This window comes from Acinonyx jubatus, chromosome A2 (assembly GCF_027475565.1).
Source record: "Acinonyx jubatus isolate Ajub_Pintada_27869175 chromosome A2, VMU_Ajub_asm_v1.0, whole genome shotgun sequence".
Taxonomy (NCBI): domain Eukaryota; kingdom Metazoa; phylum Chordata; class Mammalia; order Carnivora; family Felidae; genus Acinonyx; species Acinonyx jubatus.
Genome location: NC_069383.1, coordinates 28,422,249 through 28,444,751, shown reverse-complemented (window position 1 = coordinate 28,444,751; position 22,503 = coordinate 28,422,249). Strand labels below are relative to the sequence as shown.

Below are 22,503 nucleotides of genomic sequence, written 5' to 3'. Positions count from 1 at the left end.
TCCTCCGCACAGTTCCTAGAGCAAAGTAATTATACCAATATTGCTGAAGGAAAGAATGAGGGGAGCAGTCACTATAATACAAATGCCTGACAGCGAGCAGTTACGTCCTTGTGGGCTACAATGCGATGCTCTTGGTCGTTCCCATCTATTGAATTATTTACTATTTTTGTCAATTTGGTCCATTTAAAAAATATTCTACTTCCTTTTTTAAATATGAAAATTTTAAAGGTATTTTGTTACAATAGCACTTTTGTTTTCTGTAATAAATTAGATTAATAGTATCTATAATTACAATTAAATGATATATATTAGTGGCCTTAACTGGTAATTCTGACCCCCGGGGGACATTTGACATAGTCCAGAGATATTTCTGGTTGTCCCAAGTGGAGGACGTCTCCTGCTGGCATCTAGCAGGTAGGGGCCAGGAAAGCTGCTAGCCAGCCTACAGGACACAGCACAGTTCTTCACATAAAAGACTTACCAGGACTACAATGTCAAGAGTGCTGTTGTTGAGAAACCCTGATACATACTGAAGGGAGAAGGAAAGACATTCAAAGACCAACTGGTAAGCTAGTTGTCCCCACTGAGCCAATGGGTGACAGAAATCAGAATCTCCAAGAACAAGAGATGAGAATGCACATTAAAGGGCTACATATTTATCTTGTTCGTTTGTTTTACTTCTTTCCCCAGTAAGTTTGGCAGAAGCACCCAGTCCTCTTCCCTACACTCTGAGGGAGGGGAAGCGGGGCAGAGCTCGACTGAGGGCAAATATTAACCTCCGTGGTGATCAGAAAGGAGGAGTTTTTGCCGAGAACAGAGGAGACTAAGGGTAAGCCTAAAGAATCTGACTCAAAAGGGAATGAAAACCCTGAATCTCTTGACTCTGCAACCTACAAATAGATACATCACACAGCTAACAAAGGAAGTGTAAGCAGGCGGGCACCAACGTCAGGAAGCAGCTGTCTATCCAGGGACACAAGGCAGGATCCTCCCTGCATGGAGGGTCTGGGGACTGTGTATGTACTTTCCTTATCTGTTTGAATGTGAACAAAAACCATTAGATCAGTATGCGAAAGCAGTGAGCGAGTACAGCTTTAGTAAACAGCACCAAATGAAGGGAGAAGGAAAAAAAAATAATAAAAAAAACCTACGAGGAACATTTATAATCTTCTACAGTCACCGGCAAGACTTTAAGTGTATTAAAGGCCAAACAATAAATTATGTTTGGCTGCCTTTGCATATTTTTCCATAGGCTATGCAAATAATGACTGAAATTACGCTAATCTAATATGTCGTGGCAATGTTAACTTAATCTTAAACCTAAGGGCCAGAGGAAAATGCTGAAAACTTGTTTATCACTAATCCTGCTGCCATTGAGTCTGAACTAAACTAATTTTGCCACCTTTAACAAACTGGTGAGGCAAGCATCAAATATATCTCACTGTAGGAAGGTTAAAAATGTTTTTGTGATGACTGTGGAATAAAATATCTGCGTCCAAAATATGTGAGAAGGTACGTGTAAATCCCCCCAAACCATGCCTGCAGCACAGTCCAAACTCACTAAGTGTGAGCTACTATTTTTATTTAATTCTGGGTCCCAAGACTGCTTTGGATCTAATAAGAATCTTGTGACTAGCTGAGTGAAGGAGGTGCTAAGTGTGGTGTTCTGGTCCAGAAGTCTTCATGTGGCTGATGGTAAACATGAGGGGGAAATATCTGAGGGAGAACCTGGTGATACCAGGACCAGTAATGGCAAATGCACAATTGTCATTCTTTGTGTCTGGCAAATGTTCTTCAAACAACCCCTTTTCAGAGTCAGGAAAAGGGTAAGTAATCTGAATAGAAAAAGAAATCTGAGGAAGAAAAAGCAGTGACACATGCCATCTCCAACAAGAACAGATGAGATGACAGCTTTTAGCCACGCTGAAACTAATGAAGGGAAGACTGCACTAATTATGGTGAATCAGTTGAACATTGTATGAAACTCCACAGAAAAAAGTAGCTCAGGGAAAAAGTACTTGTTCTGATGATAACATCAATAACATAAAATCAGCATGGGACCTATAAGAATAAAACTAGAATCTTACTAAAGCACATGAAATGAGATCTGAACAAATGTAGTACAAAAAAAAATTCATATTGGATATAACCACAAATCAGTTGGTAGCAATAAATGCTGACAGCAAAGAGATGTTACTGGCAAATAACATATAGAACATATGTAACAAACACAACATAACATATAATTCACATTTATTAGAAATTTATTAGAAATGTTTTGGTTGATGGGGGGTGGGAGGGAGGGGAGGGTGGGTGATGGGTATTGAGGAGGGCACCTTTTGGGATGAGCACTGGGTGTTGTATGGAAACCAATTTGACAATAAATTTCATATATTACAAAAAAAAGAAATGTTTTTAAACCTTCTAAACATTTTGAACTATCTTTTTGTTATTAGCTGATTTTATTACATTGTGGTTATAAAACATTGTCAAAAACTGATTTATTGTAATTTATTGAGACATGTTTTGTGAACTAGGTCATGATCACTTAATTTTTAAAAAAAAAATAATAATGGAGATATAGGGCACAGTTACAAATATAGTAGACAAAATAACAGGCTCATGTTGAAAATTTTATTCTAATAATATTGAAAACTAAGGTGAGTCATTTGTAACAGAGTTTTTAAAAATCTAGATTTACAACATCAAAGAAGAATCAAAACTACTTACTAACCAACAATCTAGTTGGGCAGAGGGATGGAGAGATGGACAAATATGTGATAAAGCAAGCAGAGTAAAATGTTAATGGTGGAATCTAGGTAGTAGGTAGAAGGGCCTTCACTAAAATTCCTTCTACTTTGCTATATGAGAACGTTCATAGCAAAATTTTGTGGGAAGATTCTAGATATTTATGTAGTCAATTTCTTTCAAGTCTTAGAAGAAAGATAATCTATATCTAATATAAATGATCCCAGAGAATAGAAAAAGTGGGAAAGATACTTAACTCACAGGATAAAAGTATTATAACCTTGATAATAAAGTTGGACGGAGATAAAAAAAAAGAGAAAAAAATTATAAAATAATTTTATATATGAGCATTGCTGTAAAACATAAGAAAATAGCTTTATGATATTGGGGGGCAGGGACGTGTTTTTTTATATGAGCGCACAGAGTATATCCATAAAGGGAAAAAAGGCAAAACCCACAAAATGTTAAACGAAACAACACATAAGTTTTACTGTGCTAAAATTAACAACTTGGTTCAAAGATAATCCATCATGAAAAACAACAACAACAACAGCCTGCCAAACAGCATGAGGATTGCTATCTAAGGTACAGAATTACTATAAATCAATAAAAATAAATAGCAGAAGGTTAGGGAAAACCTATTTATATACAATTCAAAGAACATGAAATTCCAAGGGCTAGCTAATAAATGTATGGAAAAATGTTCAACTTCAGAACATATTAGAAAAATGTTACAGCAATATCAAGATAAAATTCCTATGAGTATGGCAAGAGTTGAAATGTCTAACAACAAATGTGGAAAAGGATGTGGGCAAATGAGAACTCCTACACATTGCTGTCAGGAGTATAAATGAATACAGCCTCTACTGAAAGCCATGTAGGCAATACCTGGTAAAATTGGAGCTGTCCATGCTCTGGAAATAAGCAATTTCAATTGCATTGATCTTCTCTAGAGAAATTCATACATGTGCACAACGAGCCATGTACAAGAATATTACTGGGGAAAAAATATTTGCCCGTCATTGGGGGAGTTGATAAAATTGTCCTTTAAAATAAAATCTAATGCTATACAGAAATTAAAATAATAAACTAGATCTACACATATGAATACAGTTATTAAGAAAAATGTACTGTAAACTATATGCACAGAATGATAAAATTTATATAAAACTTAAAAAACATTCTAAACACAGTACTAGAAATTACTTATACATACATACAACTAGAGAAAATGTATGCTTACATGGATAGTCATTACTGTCATGGATAGTCATCACGTGACTCTGGTGGCAGTAATGAGTTTTAGGGGCCTTTAGATGTTATTTGGAATATTCCTGTCTTTTGGAAAAATATATGGGACAAATATCATAAATTGTTATTAATTTTAAAAATTTGCATGGTGGGTTCATGGGACAGTGGGTACACTGGTGTGGTTACTAATACGTTCTGTGCTTTTCTGTATGTTTGAAGCATTTTATAATTAAAAACTAAAAGTAGATATAAAAAATCAATATACATGGAATATATTTCAAAGACTGTAATGGTCATTCTTTAGATAAAATACTCAGAGTCCAGTCAGTCAGATACAAAACACCTGAACTAAAATTGTGGCATTTCTCCTCCATCCCTCACCTGCCTCAACAAACCCGCACTTCCCACCCAGGTCATAACAAGACTTGCTCTCCCTGAGCGATGTCTTGTGATTATTCTGTGGGATTTTATTTCATATTTTAAATAGTTATGTATTTTTGGGAGAGCGCAAGTGGGGGAGGGAGAGAGAGGAGGGACAGAGGATCTAAGGCGGGCTCTGCGCTGACAGGCCGACAGCAGCGAGTCCTATGTGGGGCTCGAACTCAAGAATGGTGAGATCATGACCTGAACTGAAGTCGGATGCTCAACCAACTGAGCCACCTCGGTGCCCCACTATGGGATTTTATTATAGAGCATTCTAAGAAACAGCTCAGGAGTTTCACTAATAGTGAATAATGAATAGTGAATAATGTCATTAAGGATGGAATCTTCTTTATCAGCAAGGTAAAAAGACACCTGACTATATGAAACATATCTTAAATGTACTGCAGTGCATTTAGCTTCAACTGATTTTCCTGGGTTTATTTTCCCTATACTCTTTCTTTATTTTTAAAAAAATTCTCTTTGATTGTAATATCTATAACCTAATTGCAATCCTTTCTGGAAGGAAGCCCAGGGCAAAGTTTAAAAATAAACAGATTAAAAGAAATTATCAAGAGGATTCAAAAAAAGGAGTTCATTTCCTAATCCTACTCTTGTATAAAAGTAACGATCCAAATAGGTAAAAACACATTTTATAAGCAATAACAAAATAGTAAGGACAATTTTAAAGTGCTTCCTAAAAAGTAAATACATGCATTATATGTTGTAATCTCAATAGTTAACTACCATTACTACATTTTATTGTCAGGGAAGCTGGGAGTTAAAGAGTTACATAAGCAGGCCAAAGTAATGCACATGGGAAATGGTAATATTGGAGCCCTGGTATTTCTTACTCCCAAACCAGGCTCTTTTTCTTTTTTTAATGTTTATTTATTTATTTCAGAGAGAGAGGAAGAGAGAGAACGCGTGCGGGAGTGCATGTGAGCCTGAGCAGGGGAGGGGCAGAGAGCAAGAATCCCAAGCAGGTTCCTTGCTGTCGGTGTACAGCGGTACATGGGGCTCCAAGGCGCAGCCCAAACCAGGCTCTTAACTCATATTTTTAAATTTTCTAATCTTAAATTAGACAATAGTACTCTGGCAAATAACCTAAATCCAAAGGCATCTTGGTAATATTTAGATAATATTGTATACAAACATGTTCCTACTATATTCTTTTACCTCCCCATCCCAGGCTTTCATACACCACTCATTCAAAAAAACGTGGTCATACCTCCTTTAAAATCAACTGATCAATGAGCTTTTCATATCAAAGCTCTTTGGGCACCCACATTTATCCAAAAAAGTAAAAATGTGGACTAAATGATCTTTTCCAGAAGACTATTTTTTATTCTGATATTTTTCCCTAAGAGTGACAGAAATATTTATAACGATGTTGTATTTTCACAAAGAACTCCTAGAACCCATCACAAGGTCTTGCTTTAAAACAATGCTATGTGGGGTGCCTGGGTGCTCTGTCGGTTAAGCATCCGCCTTCAGTTCAGGCCATGATCTCACACTCTGTGAGTTTGAGCCCCGTGTCAGGCTCTGTGCTGACAGCTCAGAGCCTGGAGCCTGCTTTGGATTCTGTGTCTCCCTCTCTCTCTGCCCCTCCCCTGCTCATGCTCTGTCTCTCTCTGCCTCAAAAATAAATAAAAACATTTTAAAAATAAAAAAAAAAATTAAACAATGCTATGTACAACGGGCCGAATCAGCCCCCAACTAATTCTAACCTCTGAACAGGAGTGGCAGTGGTGGACATAGCTGATTTTCCAACTCTTCCTAGAATATTTTTAAAAACATTTATCTTTGGGAGAGAGAGTGTGAGTGGGGAAGAGGCAGAGAGAGAGGTGGACAGAGAATCTGAAGTGGGCTCCGTGCTGACAGTAGATAGTCTGATGCGGGGCTAGAACCCACGAACCATGAGATCACGACCTAAGCCAAATCATGACCTGAGCTGAAGTCTGACACTCAACTGACTGAGCTACCCAGGTGCCCCTTTCCTCAAAATTTTGTACATATGCTGATAGGAATTAAGAACAATACATGGGAGACAGCAGGCACTATTAAATCAGCATTTGTTATATGTGTTTTCTAAGGGAATTAAAAAAAAAGGATTAGAAAATGTCAACAAGAAAATTTTAGAAAATCTAATTCACAAGCTGACATTATTTTATGGAGAAGAATTAAAAGATAGGCTGCTGATTGCTTTGATAGTTCAGATTGTTGCTTCGGCTCTTAGGAGGCACTTAATCAGACTCTACTGGAAATGAACAATGTGAAAATTCTTTGAGAACACGCAATTGTGTGTGCTGCATCTTTCAATTCACACAGACATTCTGAGTGCTTTATAAAAAGGTACTCTATCAGCCATTCAGACAGTAAGAGTGAAAACCAGATGGATTGTGAAGAATAAAAACAAGAGGAAGGAGAAAAACTGGCTCAGTACTGCTCCTGAACGTGCAGAGTATTGCATTCATCTCAGTTCAGCAAAGTTCAGGTGTAGCTGAAAAGTGATGTCTGCAACTTCTAAAAGCACCTTCCATCCCCACCTCCGTCTCCACATTTGTTTTGTTTTTCACCATAATTTACTGTTTGTGGTGAGAGAACTTAGGACAATGTCAGTAATAAATATTTACAATTATTTACAACTTAGGACAATGTCAGTAATAAATATTTACAGCTACTCTCTCACAAAAGGCTTACCACCTCACTAAGCAAAATGTCACCAACACTGAAGAAGTGCTAAAGGCGTGCCTTGCCAACTTGTGTGGCCAAAGACACTTTAGCAATTTCACTGGACCCGAGACCTCACAAGGACCTAACTCAGTGCAAAGTTTGTTCTTTTTTCATACTGAGTCATGTTCCAGGGTACGAATGTGTCTCAGTTTGCCTGTCCATTCACACTTTGAGGGACATCGAGGTTGTTTCCAGTGTTTGACTTTTCCTACTAAGCTGCTATAAACATTTGCACGTAGGTTTTTGTATGAACATACACTTTCATTTCTCTGGATTGCAGAGAAATGTCCAGGATTGCAATTGCTGGGACATGGGAGTTTCATGTCCAATTTTTTGTTAAGAAGCTGCCAATTTGTCTTCCAGACTGGCGGTACCACCTGTATTGCCACCAGCACTGAGTGATTGAGTTTCTCCACATCCTTGACAGCATTCGGTGCTGTCGTTCTTTATTTTAGCCATCCTGACATGGGTGTAGTAATATCTCGTTGTGTTTTTAATTTGCATTTACATGATGGATAATGATTTGGACATCTTTTCATGTATTTATTTAACATCTATATATGCTCCTCTGTGAAGTGTATCTTCATATCTTTTGCCCACTTTCTTTTTAAGTTTTTAATGTTTATTTTTGAGAGTTAGAGAAGGAGACACACACACAGCATCAGTGGGGGAGGGGCAGACAGAGAGGGAGGCACCTAATCCGAAGCAAGCTCCAGGCTCTGAGCTGTCAGCCCAGAGCCCGACACGGGGCTCAGAACTCACGGACTGTGAGATCATGACCTGAGCTGAAGTCGGACGCTTAACTGACTGAGCCACCCAGGTGCCCATCTTTTGCCCACTGTCTAGTTGGATTGTTTGTTTACTGAGTTTTAAGAGTTCTTCATACATTGTCGGTATTAGTCCCTGTGGTTTGCAAATATTTTCTCTCATTTCGTGTTTTTTTTTTTTCAATCTCTTAATGGGGGATTTGCTGAGCAACAGTTTTAAATTTTGATACCCAGTTTATTAATTCTTGCTTTTATGGATTATAGTTTTGGTGTTAAGTCTAAGAACTCTTTGCCAAGCCCTAGATCCATGAAGATTTTCTTTCATTTTTTTTCTAAACATTTTAGAGTTTTATGTTTTTACATTTATGCACTTAAGCTCATTATCAATCAAGCTAATTTTCATACAATATAAAGCGCAGGTCAAAGTTTTGTTTTGTTTTCTGGTTTTGTCTGTGGATGTCTATTTCTACAGCACCATTTGTGGTAAAGGCTATCCTTCCTCCATTAAATTGCTTTTGTACCTTTGTCCAAAATAGGCATATTTACATGGGACTACTTATGGTTCTTCATTCTGTGTTAACTATATATGTCCATGCCTTTACCAATACCACATAGTCTTGATTACTCTATCTATATAATAAGTCTTGAAGTCGGGTAAACTAGTCTGTCTCCGTTATGATACTCAAAAGTCTAAATTTAAAGTCGACTTTACACTCCCTTGAATGTTATTGGATTCATTGAGCCACTTCATTACCATTCAATATCCATAATGTTTGGAGAATTGATTCAGAGGAGATCGCATAAGATGCGATTAGTAATATTACAACAAACAGTACTTGCGTGTTTAGTTATCACCTCTGCTCTCTATGTAGGTTTTCCCAGGAGGCACAGCAAAGACTGCTAGTTAAAAATTCTCTTTCTTGCAAACATGCTTTATATTTTGTGAAGTACTTGGCTAACGACAGACTTTCAAAAGCAATCTACTAGAAATGTTCAATAGTGCTTTAGGGAATTGTATGTAGTTTTCTTTCCTTGTTTACATTCTTTAGTCAAGTGAATAAATGAAGATAAAGAAAATAGATGGAGAAGAGGAATGTAAATAGTGGCCAGTGAGATTTCTGTCTTCATGGGATGATTGATGTTCTTTTTTATTTTAGAGATTTTACTTTGTAGTAATCTCTCCAACCAACATGGGGCTCAAACTTAACAATATCAAGAGTCACATGCTCTACTGACTGAGCCAGCCAGGCACCCCTTATGTTCTTTATAATCTTCAGAATTCTGGCTTTACAAAAATATGGGGAGGTAAATACAAGTAACTTTAGCCTTCAGTAATACATTAACTATAAAGCTGGCTTTAAGTCAAAGTATAAAATATCTAGCACATTAAATCACACATACAGTCCTGACTAGAGGCGTAATGCGAGAATTCAAATTCCAGTTCTGATGATGGATTCTGGCCCTGTTCAAATTCTAAGGAGGACCCATGAGTAGGTTCTGTACGGAGAGGAAGATAAGAGCGTATCTTAGGGATACTTAGGGATACTAACCCACTGGGTTCCCTGAGGAGAGGACTGCTCGCTCCCAGTGGACCCCCAGCTCTGACCAGAAGCAATTACTTTCCCAGCTGAGATGCAGATTAAAAGTTTATGGAGAGCAATATCAAGGACTATAGTAAAAAATTACTTCCCAGACCCTGCGGAATAACCTGTCATTATTTATTATTCATTTAACATCTGTTAGATGATCTACCCAAAAAGCCCCATGGCTGTGAAGATAAAATATTCCTGTCATACCACACATATCACAGCTTCTGTCAGAGACCTGCCTCCTCATGTTGAACTTACTTTGCGGTTGAATTGTTCTCTGAACAATTTTCCCAAGATTTTAAAACTGCATATATATATATATATATATATATATATATATATATATATATCCCTGTATATGCCTTTATTATTTTTACATATAAGCAAAATATATGTGTATATGTGTATATATATATATATGTGTGTGTGTGTGTGTATATATATATATATACACACATACACATATGGGTTACATTTGTCATAGCATACTCTCAAATAGGGCCATAAAACTTCAGTTCTGAATTAAAATAATAATTAAAAATATATCAAACAATATAGGACATTAATATCAGGTAGCTATCATAGTACTGACGATGAAGAAACAACAGAAAGGATGTTCTTACACATTTTTTGTATGTTCCAGACTCACTTCATCTTTAATTTTAAACTAGAAATGCAGGTCTGACTACTATTTGCCATTTCACATTCGGATTATTTAAGTGCTCATTAGTTATTCCTTCTTAAGTCTCTCATAAGTGGTGAATAAATCTCAAACTCAACAAATTCAAATTGCATTCATGAAGCAACCCTCTCTACTTCCCAATACTACCATAGAGGCTCTTCATACAGTATTTACTCTCTTATTTAAGAGCTGAATTAGACACCAGTGATTAAAATTGGAGACTTCAGAACCATCCAATTAACTCCACTTGTCCTGATTCCAACCTTACTAGGAGAAAAAGATTATAATTACATCTGACTCTTCTAGATACTTCCACTTTTGGCAAGATACAGCATGAGGAACAGGATTCACCCTCTGCCTCAAATAACTAAAAATAGGAAAAATGATATGAAACAACAATTTTCAGACATTGGACATCAGGAAATACAGGACAGTGATCTCTGAGAGAGAAGAAATCGTTGAGAACTATGATTATTCCAACTTACAACAAGGGGAGAGTTTCCAGGCAGCAGGTTCAAAAAAGGGAATCCAGGCCGATACTGGTGATCACCTGAGTTGAATAGATGGCACTGGGAGTATGAAGAGGACAGGTGGCTGTAGTTTTCAGGCAGAGTATCAGAAAGGAGAAACACACACTGACAAGTGCAGAGAGATCTCCAGGAATCCTGTCCACTAATCTGCTGAATACTGATTAATGCCTGTCTCTCAGGAAACTAGCTAAGGGTGAAGAAAAAACTAATCAAATTATTAGATGGGACAATTCCAAAAACTAGCACAGGGCTGGGAATAATTCATGTTCCCATGAGCTAGAGTGGTAAATTAATGGAGCATCCAGTACAATACTCAAAAAGGTACTGATTGCCTCAGAATGAGGCAAATGTCACTCTACTAAAGGTTTTCCTGGTCTCACCCAGTAAATCTTAAGAGCAAGACTAAAAAGGATCAAAATATTTCTGAATAATGCAAGAATGCCCCAGAATAACACTCAAGTATGTTAGGAATAAAAATATATCTGGTATTAGGGCACTTGGGTGGCTCAGTTGGTTAAGCATCTGACTCTTTGTTCTGGTTCAAGCCAAAATCTCATGATTCATGAGTTCAAGCCCTCCATGATAGCATGGAGGCTGCTTAAGATTCTCTCTCTCTCTCTCTCTCTCTCTCTCTCTCTCTCCCTCTCTCTCTCTCTCTCTCTCCCCCTCTCTCTCTCCCTCTCTCAGAAATTAATAAACTTAAATAAACTATATATATATAAACTTAAATACACTATATATATATAGGCATATATATGTATATGTATAGTATTAAACAAAGTAAAATAAGCAATATATGGCTCTCAATTGAAAAAAAAAATACCAGACAGCAAAAGAAGGAAAACAGGACTCTTAAAAGAGAGAAAAGTCAAGCAACAGGAATAGAAACAGAAATGACATAGGTGATAGAATTAGTAGATAAGAACATGAAAGTTATTAAAACTATATTACATATGTTCAAGAAGGTAGAGAAAAATATGAGTATGCTCAATAATTACAGGAAAAATAGAAAAGACCCAAATCAAATTTCTAAAGTTGAAAATTACAATGTTTGAGACGGAAAATGTACTTGATGGAGTTAACAGATTAGACAACGAAGAAGAAAGAACTGGTAAAACTAAAGATGTAACAATAGAGACTATTCAAAATGATAAACACACATAAAAAATGATGGAAAAAACAGAAAACAAAAACAGAGATTCAGTGTACTTTGGGACAATATCAAGTGACCAAATATGTGTGTAATTGTAGTCCCTGAAATAAAAGGAGGCATAGAGAGAATATTTTAAGGAAAAATGGATGAAGGTTTTCCAGATTTGATTAAAAAAAAACTTTTATAAATACACTGAAACCTGATGAAACCTGAACACATAGAAACAAAGAAAATTACACCAAAATTTGATAAAAACAAACATCTGATTATAAATACTTTGAAGGCTAATGTAACCTGAACACATAGAAATAAAGAAAATTACACCAAGGTACCTTATAATAAAATTGTATAAAATCAGTAATAAAGAAAAATCTTAAAAGTAGCCAGAAGAAAAACATACACATTACATATGGAAGAACAAAGTTAGGAATTAAAAGTTAGGAATTCTTATCAAAAAGAATATAAACCAGAAGACTATGGAACATCATTAATTTTCTAAGAGAAAAATACTATCAACTTAAAATTCTATTCCCAGTGAAAATATCTTTCCAAAATAAAGGTAAATTAGATTTTTTTCCAGATTTAAAAAAGCTTAAAGAATAAAAATTATACCAGGTAGAAATCAAAATAGCAAGCTTATATAAAAGAAATGAAAAATGTGGAAAAAAATCAAATATTTTTTGTTATTTTCAAAAGTTGACTGTTTAGATAAAAAATAGCATTCATTTTTTAGTTTATAATCTATATAGAAATAAAATGTATGACAACAATAACACAAAGTGGTAAGGGGAGGCTATAGGTATAAATTCTGTTAAGAATATTACACATAAAGGGAGGAGCCAAGATGGCAGAACAGCATGGAAGCTTTTTGTGTGTCTTGTGTCCATGAAATACAGCCAGACCAACATTACATCCTACACACCTAGAAAACTGATTGGAGGATTAACACAACAATCTGCACAACCTGAACCACAGAATTCAGCAGGTATGCGGTGCAGAGAGCTGAACATGGGGAGCGAGAAGCTGCCAAAGGTAGAGAACCGCTTTTGTGGGCAGAGAGAGGATGGAGACTGCGTGGGGGTAGAATACGGGAAAATCACCCCTCCCCAAAAGCAGCTGGAGAGAAAGGGGAAAACTGGAAACAGCCGCAGGGTCTAAACTAAAAAGGGAGAAAGGAGAAAGGAGAGGGTTTAAATTCCATTAAGACTGTAAACAAGGGGAGCACAAAGGCTGCAACTCTGCAGCTCCATACCTGGCGGTGCTCTGGTGGGAAGGGTGAATCCCCAGGAACAGAGTGGGGTCCAGGAGGTTCTTGGGCCACATGGGGAAAAGCGATTCCACTGCTGGAAGGACAGTTGGTAGAGACTGTTGAAGCCACCCAGTCCCGGCAGAGCCGGAAGGCGGCCATATTCGCTGGTGCTGGGGAAGGTCATTAAGGGTGAAGCCTGGTGCCACATGTGTGGTGGGATTTTCCATAATCCCTGAAATGCTGCTGCTATGTTGTCTCGCGAACTTTTTCTGGGGCGGTCTAGCATCTGGCCGCAGTCTCGGGGCACCAGCAACAACAGGGTCCAGTGGGCGTTCCTGGGTGCAGCCAACATTTGGCCATTGCTCATTCGGCCATTGCTCGGTAAGACCCAACTGCAGAGGGTTGGAATGGGTCAAAGCCGCAGTTCTTTGGAAGTAAGGGGCCAGGGAAAACAGCCACATCTGAGACAAAACTTGGGAGAGAGGTACTGCCTGGGGCCCAGTCACGGAGAGAGAAAAAGCAGAAAGTGGACGAGAGCTAAAGACAGAGGATGGGTGTGCAATTGCTGATCTGGGAGAACAGACTGGGTAGCTGGATTGAACCATTTTCACCACTCCTGCACATGCACGTATGCACCTACACACATGGCAACAATCCACCCCAGTAGGCTAGCAGTGCCATCTAGTGGAGAGTGGAGCTGTTACACTGAGCCCCGCCCAACTGGGCCAACTTCGCTCTTCAAGAACACAAGCCTCACCACCAGCTTATGGACTATAAAGAGCTACATAGACTGACTTCTAGGGGAAAACAAAGCAATTTCAGTCCTACTTCAGTCTGTTCACAGGTCATCTATTTAATTTTTTTTCTTTCTTTTTTTTTCTTTTTCCTTTTTCTCTTTTACAATTCTTTTCTTTTTTTTGAATACAGAAAGAGAAAAACTTCATTTTTATTTTCAATTTTTATTAAATATATCTTTAATTTTTATTACTATATTCTTTACTTTTGTGTAATTTTTTTCAAATTCTACTTTACTTCCATCATTTTATTTTAGTCTACTTCAGTGTACTCACCTTTTCAAATTTTCAATTTCCTTTTTTTCTTTATTTTTCTTTTTTTCTCTTTTTCATTTATTTTCTTTTTCTTGAATGCAGAGAGAGAAAACTTCATTTTTACTTTCAATTTCTGTTAAAAATATTTTTATTTAATTTTTATTACCATATGTTTTTGCTTTTATGTAAATTTTTTCAAATTCTATTTTACTTCCATTATTTTATTTTAGTCTACTACAGTGTATTCACTTTTACAAATTTTCAAATGATTTCTTTTTTTCTTTTTAAATCTTTTTTCTTTTTCCTTTATTTTCTTTTTTCTTAAATATAGAAAATGAAAAAATTCATATTTATTTTTAATTTTCATTAAAAATACTCTTATTTAACTTTTTTCTAGCACATTCTTTACCTTTGTGTATATTTTTTCAAATTCTATTTTACCCCCATCATCTCATTTTAGTCTACTTCAGTGTATTCATTTTTTCAAATTCTCAAACGATTTCCTTTTTTTTCCTTCCCCCCCTTTTGTTTTTTTCTTTCTCTAATCTGTCAAACCACTTTCAACACACAGACCAAAACTCACCTAGGATCTAGCACTATCTATTTGATTTTTGTGCGTGTTTTTAATTTTTAATTTTAATTTTTTTAATTTTAATTTTTTTATTTCAATCTTTCTACCTCATTAATTCCTTTTCTCCCTTCAAAATGACAAAACGAAGGAATTCACTCCAAAAGAAAGAGCACAAAAAACGACAGCCAGGGATTTAACCAACACAGATACAAGCAAGATGTCTGAACCAGAATTTAGAATCACGATAATAAGAATACTAGCTGGAGTCGAAAATAGATTAGAATCCCTTTCAGCAGAGATAAAAGAAGTAAAGAATAGCCAGAATGAGATTAAAAATGCTATAACTGAGCTGCAATCACGGATGGATGCAGCGACAGCAAGGATGGATGAGGCAGAACAGAGAATCAGCGATATAGAGGACACACTTATAGAGAATAATGAAGCAGGAAAAAAGAGGGAGATTAAGGCAAAAGAGCATGATTTAAGAATTAGAGAAATCAGTGACTCATTAAAAAGGACCAACATCAGAATCATAGGGGTCCCAGAAGAGGAAGAGAGAGAAATAGGGGTAGAAGGGGTATGTGAGCAAATCATAGTGGAAAACTTTCCTACCCTGGGCAAAGACAGAGACATCAAAATCCAGGAAGCACAGAGGACCCTCATTAGATTCAACAAAAACCAACCATCAACAAGGCATATCATAGTCAAATTCACAAACTACTCAGGCAAGGAAAGAATCATGAAAGCAGTAAGGGAAAAAAAGTTGCTAACCTACAAGGGAAGACAGATCAGGCTTGCAGCAGACCTATCCACAGAAAATTGGCAGGTCAGAAAGGAGTGGCAGGACATATTCAGTGTGCTGAATCGGAAAAATATGCAGCCAAGAAGTCTTTATCCAGCAAGGCTGTCATTCAAAATACAAGGAGAGATAAAAAGTTTCCCAGACAAACAATAAAGGAGTTTGCGACCACTAAACCAGTCCTGCAAGAAATGTTAAGGGGGACTTTCAGAGGGGAGAAAAGATGAAAAAAAAAATATATATATATATAAATAAATACAAACCAAAAGCAACAAAAGATTAGAAAGGACCAGAGAACACCACCAGAAACTCCAACTCAACAAGCATCATCTTCCAGTACTTTCAGTACTCACTCTAAACGTCAATGGACTCAATGCTCCAATCAAAAGACATAGGGTAACAGAATGGATAAGAAAACAAGATCCATCTATATGCTGTTTACAAGAGACCCACTTGAGACCTAAAGACACCTTCAGATTAAAAATAAGGGGATGGAGAACCATCTATCATGCTAATGGTCAACAAAAGGAAGCCAGAGTAGCCACACTTATATCAGACAATCTAGACTTTAAAACAAAGACTGTATCAAGAGATGTAGAAGGGCATTATATCATAATCAAGGAGTCTATAGACCAAGAAGACCTAAAAATTGTAAACATTTATGCGCCAAATGTGGAAACACCCAAATATATAAATCAATTAATCACAAATGTAAAGAAACTCATCGAGGGGCGCCTGGGTGGCTCAGTCGGTTAAGCGGCCGACTTTGGCTCAGGTCATGATCTCGCAGTCCGTGAGTTAGAGCCCCGCATCGGGCTCTGTGCTGACGGCTCAGAGCCTGGAGCCTGTTTCAGATTCTGTGTCTCCCTCTCTCTGACCCTCCCCCGTTCATGCTGTCTCTGTCTCAAAAATAAATAAACGTTAAAAATTAAAAAAAAAAAAAAGAAACTCATCGATAGTAATGCCATAATAGTAGGAGACTTCAACACCACACTTACAGCAATGGACAGATCATCTAATCAAAAAACCAACAAGGAAACAATGGCTTTGAATGACACACTGGACCAGATGGACTTAACAGATATATTCAGAACATTTCATCCTAAAGCAGCAGAATATACATTCTTCTCCAGTGCACATGGAACATTCTCCAGAACAGACCACAAATCAGCCCTAAGTAAGTATAAAAAGATCGAGATCATACCGTGCATATTTTCAGACCACAATGCTATGAAACTCAAAATCAACCACAAGAAAAAATTTGGAAAAGTAACAAATACCTGGTGACTGAATAACATCCTACTAAAGAATGAATGGGTTAACTGAGCAGTTAAAGAGGAAATTAAAAAGTATATGGAAGTCAATGAAAGTGATAACACCACAACTGAAAACCTCTAGGATGCAGCAAAGCAGTCATAAGAGGGAACTATATAGCCATCCAGGCCTTCTTAAAGAAGGAAGAAAGATCTCAGATACACAACCTAACCTTCTGCCTTAAGGAGCTGGAAAAAGAACAACAAATAAAACCCAAAACCAGCAGAAGACAGGAAATAATAAAGATTAGAGCACAAATTAATGCTATCAAAACCAAAAAAACAGTAGAACAGGTCAATGAAACCAGAAGCTGGTTCTTTGAAAGAATTAACAAAATTGATAAACCACTAGCCAGTCTGACCAAGAAGAAAAAGGAAAGGACCCAAATAAATAAAATCAAGAATGAAAGAGGAGAGATTCTGTTGTGTTCAGAATGAAATGAAAACAAATGAAAACAATAATAAGAGAATATTATGAGCAACTATATGCCAATAAAATGGGTAATCTAGAAGAAATGGACAAACTCCTAGAAACATATACACTACCAAAACTGAAACAGGAAGAAATAGAAAATTTGAACAGACCCATAACCAGTAAGGAAATCTAATTAGTAATCAAAAATCTCCCAAAAAACAAGAGTCCAGGGACAGATGGCTTTCCAGGGGAATTCTACCAAACCTTTAAGGAAGAGTTAGCACCTATTCTCTTGAAATTGTTCCAAAAAATAGAAATGGAAGGAAAACTTCCAAACTCTTTCTATGAAGCCAGCATTACCTTGATTCCAAAACCAGACAGAGATCCCACTAAAAAGGACAATTATAGACTAAATTCCCTGATGAACATGGATGCAAAAATCCTCAACAAGATATTAGCCAACCAGATCCAACAATACATTAAAAAAAAATTATTCACCATGACCAAGTGGGATTTATACCTGGGATGCAGGGCTGGTTCAATATCCACAAAACAATTAATGTGATTCATCACATCAATAAAAGGAAGGACAAGAACCATATGATCCTATCAATAGATGCAGAGAAAGCATTGGACAAAATACAGCATTCTTTCTTGATAAAAACCCTCAAGAAAGTAGGGATAGGAGGAGCGTATCTCGAGATCCTAAAAGCCATATATGAAAGACCTAATGCTAATATCATCCTCAATGGGGAAAAACTGAGAGCTTTCCCCCTAAGGTCAGGAACAAGACAGGGATGTCCACTCTCACCACTGTTATTCAACATAGTATTGGAAGTCTTAGCCTCTGCGATCAGACAACACAAAGAAATAAAAGGCATCCAAATCGGCCAGGAGGAGGTCAAACATTCACTCTTTGCAGATGACATGATACTCTATATGGAAAACCCAAAACATTCCAGCAAAAAACTGCTAGAATTGATTCATGAATTCAGCAAAGTTGCAGGATATAAAATCAATGCATAGAAATCGGTTGCATTCCTATACACCAACAATGAAGCAACAGAGGGAGAAATTAAGGAATCGATCCCATTACAGTTGCACCAAAAACCATAAAATACCTAGGAATAAATCTAACCAAAGAGGTGAAAAATCTATACACTGAAAACTATAGAAAGCTTATGAAAGAAACTGAAGAAGACACAAAAAAATGGAAAAAGATTCCATGCTCCTGGATAGGAAGAACAAATATTGTTAAAATATCAATACTACCCTAAGCAATCTACATATTCAATGCAATCCCTATCAAAGTAACATCAGCATTCTTCACAGAGCTAGAACAAATAATCCTAAAATTTGTATGGAACCAGAAGAGACCCAAATAGCCAAAGCAATCTTGAAAAAGAAAACCAAAGGAGGATGCATCACAATCCCAGACTTCAAGCTATACTCCAAAACTGTAATCATCAAGACAGTATGGTACTGGCACAAGAACAGACACTCAGATCAATGGAACAGAATAGAGAACCTAGAAATGGACCCACAAACATATGGCCAACTAATCTTTGACAAAGCAGGAAAGAATATTCAATGGAATAAAGACAGTCTCTTCAGCAAGTGGTGCTGGCAAAACTGGACAGCGATATACAGAAGAATGAATCTGGACCACTTTCTTACACCATACACAAAAATAAACTCAAAATGGATGAAAGACCTCAATGTAAGACAGGAAGCTATCAAAATCCTCGGGGAGAAAGCAGGCAAAAACCTCTTTGATGTTGCCTGCAGCAACTTCTTACTCAACACGTCTGCGGAGGCAAGGGAAATAAAAGCAAAAATGAACTACTGGGACCTCATCAAAATAAAAAGCTTCTGCACAGCGAAGAAACAATCAGCAAAACTAAAAGGCTACCGACAGATTGGGAGAAGATATTTGCAAATGACATATCAGATAAAGGGTTAGTATCCAAAGTCTATAAAGAACTTATCAAACTCAACACCCAAAAAACAAATAATCCACTGAAGAAATGGGCAAAAGACATGAATAGACACTTCTCCAAGGAAGACATCCAGATGGCCAACCGACACATGAAGAAATGCTCAACATCACTATCAGGGAAATACAAATCAAAACCACAATGAGATACCACCTTACACCTGTCAGAATGGCTAACATTAACAACTCAGGCAACTGATGTCGGCGAGGATGTGGAGAGGATCTCTTTTGCACTGTTGGTGGCAATGCAAGCTGGTGCAGCCACTCTGGAAAACAGTACGGAGGTTCCTCAAAAATCTAAAAATAGAACTACCCTACGACCCAGCAATGGCACTACTAGGCATTTACCCACGGGATACAGGTGTGCTGTTTTGAAGGGACATATGCATCCCCATGTTTATAGCAGCACTATCAACAACAGCCAAAGTATGGAAAGAGCCCAAATTTCCATCAATGTATGAATGGATAAAGAAGAAGTGGTATATAGATACGATGGAGTATTACTCGGCAATCAAAAAGAATGAAATCTTGCCATTTGCAACTACGTGGATGGAACTGGAGGGTATTATGCTAAGTGAAATTAGTCAGTCAGAGAAAGACAAAAATCATATCAATTCACTCATATGAGGACTTTAAGATACAGAACAGATGAACATAAGGGAAGGGAAACAAAAAATAATATAAAAACAGAGAAGGGGACAAAACAGAAGAGACTCATAAATATGGAGAACAAACTGAGGGTTGCTGGAGGGGTTGTGGGAGGGGGGATGGGCTAAATGGGTAAGGGGCTTAAGGAATCTACTCCTGAAATCATTGTTGCACTATATGCTAACTAATTTGGATGTAAATTTTAAAAAGTAAAAATAAAATTTAAAAAAAAGAATATTACACATAAAGCAGTAATATATTATGTAAATTGTGATAAAGATGTATACTGTGAATCTTCAAGAAACTAGAAATATTACAATAAATAAGTCAAGGAATGAAATAAAATTAAGTCATAAAAAAGTCAATAATCCAAAGGAGGGCAGTACAAGAGGGATACAAAGCACGGAACAAATAAAATAGGAAAAAACAGCAAAATGGTGGATTTAAATGCAATTATACAAAATGTAACATAAATACAAAAGACCTAAATACTTAAATTAAATAGCAGAGTCAGTCATATTTGATTAATACACAAGAACACAAGATTCAATCATATTTCCTATAAGAAACTCACCTTAAATATAAAGACACAAGCCAGTTACAAATAAAGGACTGGAAAAAGATAACCTATGCTAAAACTAATTTAAAAAGTATACTTACATTAATACCCATATATTTCAGAGTGAAGAATATCAACATTGGTAAAAAGAGCATTATACAGTGATAAAGGCATAGGGTACATAGCAACCTTATGTTTACACACCAACCAAAAAGTAGAATTTTGAAAAACATAGAGCAAAAGCAGGTCAAAATGCAAGTAATTGACAACTCTACAATTATAGGCAAAGATTTCAAAATTCCTCTCTTGATATATATTGGCAGAACAAGTAGGAAAAAAAATCGGTAAGAATATAGAATAATTGAAAAAAGTATCAACAAAGTTGGCCCAATTGACACTTTACAAGTCTCTGCTCAACAACAGCAGAATACATACCCTTTTCAAGGCAGAATATTTCTCAAGATAAACAATATTCTTTCATAAAGAATCTCAATAAATTTAAAATAATTTAAATTCTACAACTCTTCCAGACAATTGAAGAGAAGAAAATGCTTCCTAACTCATTCTCTTAGGCAAGCATTATCCTAATACAACAACAAAAACAACAAAGTAAGGAAGCTACAGACCAATGTCCATCCTGAACACTGGTGCAAAAATTCTTAACAAAATTTTGGTAAACAAAATCTAACAATATATAAAATACAAAATATCATGTTCAAAGTTTGTCTAATTCAGGGTAATTTAGCATATTAAAAGACTGCAAAATAAAACTAGAATATAAGCTCCAAAGGTGCAGCAAAAGCATTTGACAAATTCCAACATCCATTCCTAATTAAAAAAAAAAAAAACAAACAACAAAAAAAAACCTCTCAGCAAACTAGCAGGAGAAGAGTTCCCTCAATCTGATTAAAAAGGCTCCGAAAATTCAACAGCAAACATACATGATTAATGGTAAAAAAATATGCTACTAGGAGAAGAAAAAACAAAGATATTTTAAGATAAAATGGGAAATAAAAGTAATCAGATTGGAAAGGGTGAAATACTGCTGATTTTATTCACAGAAGATATCATGTAGACAATTTTATGAAATTTACCAAAATAACAACAATAAGAAAACCCCCCCAAACCCACTCCAAAACCCAACTAGAAATACTAAGTAAGCTTAGCAATGGTGCAGGTACAAAATCAATTTATAAAAATGTATGGCATTTCTAAATCATGGCAACTATCAACCAGAAATTGAAGCTAAAATATAAGACCACTTACAATAGCAACACTTAGGGTTAAATGTGTTTAAAGATGAACAAACTGTACATTGAAAACTATATAACATTGCTCAGAGAAATTAAAGAATACCTAAATAGAGAAATGCAGTGTGTTCATGGGTCAGGAGACTCAAAATTTTTAAAATGTCAATTCTTCCTCAGTTCATTTATCCATTATGACTAGAGTTCATTGGGTTCTTGTTCTAGTCTCAAAAATGTTTGTTTCTGGTACACAGCTTATTTTAATTGTCTAAGGTGGTAAAAGTCCCTCAACTCCGTCAAGAAGTGCTAGGAAAGGAAGGACTCTGGAAGCTAGTCTGGAAGTCCAGCATGTAACACATACAAAATTGTTTAAGGAATTGAAGTCTTTCTTCAAAGTAGAAGCCGATTTCACGGCAGTCATGTTAAAATAAATCAAATTTCCTGTTTTCAGAACATCTCTTCTTTCTTTCCTAAACTGTGCCACCAAAACTTCCCCTACTTTCTATCAGGATGACATGGAATTTGAAAGCCGTTGTATGAAATATAAGGTATGTAATTTTCAAGCTCTATTTGCAAATTTATCCATAGGCCATAATTGAATCTGGAGTAGATGTGCAAAGTGATCTATTTGTAATTTCTTTGTGTAGAAGCACTGTTAAGAGATCGCTATTCTGAGGTTCTAACAAACATAGTATCTGACTTTTCTGAGGAATCTAAACCACGTTTGCTTAAAAAAAAATGCATCAAGAAATAAAAAACAAAAAAGAAACAAAAAAGGGCA

General features: G+C 36.3%; 1 protein-coding gene across 11 annotated transcripts in view; it reads right to left on the bottom strand.

The window, feature by feature from the left end:
- The window catches only part of SLC13A1 (solute carrier family 13 member 1), a 258,908-nt gene that overhangs the window by 17,966 nt on the left and 218,439 nt on the right, over positions 1-22,503 (bottom strand). For 4 of the 11 annotated variants that reach the window (XR_008296681.1, XR_008296682.1, XR_008296678.1 and 1 more), the window contains exon 17: positions 14,196-14,307. The exons of 4 other annotated variants lie outside the window; for them this stretch is intronic. The gene's annotated coding sequence lies outside the window, so the exon portion shown is untranslated. Of the gene's footprint in view, positions 1-481; positions 530-13,518; positions 14,308-22,503 lie in introns of those variants that run through there. 3 more of the 11 variants (XR_008296680.1, XR_008296684.1, XM_053218143.1) reach the window with 3 other exon arrangements.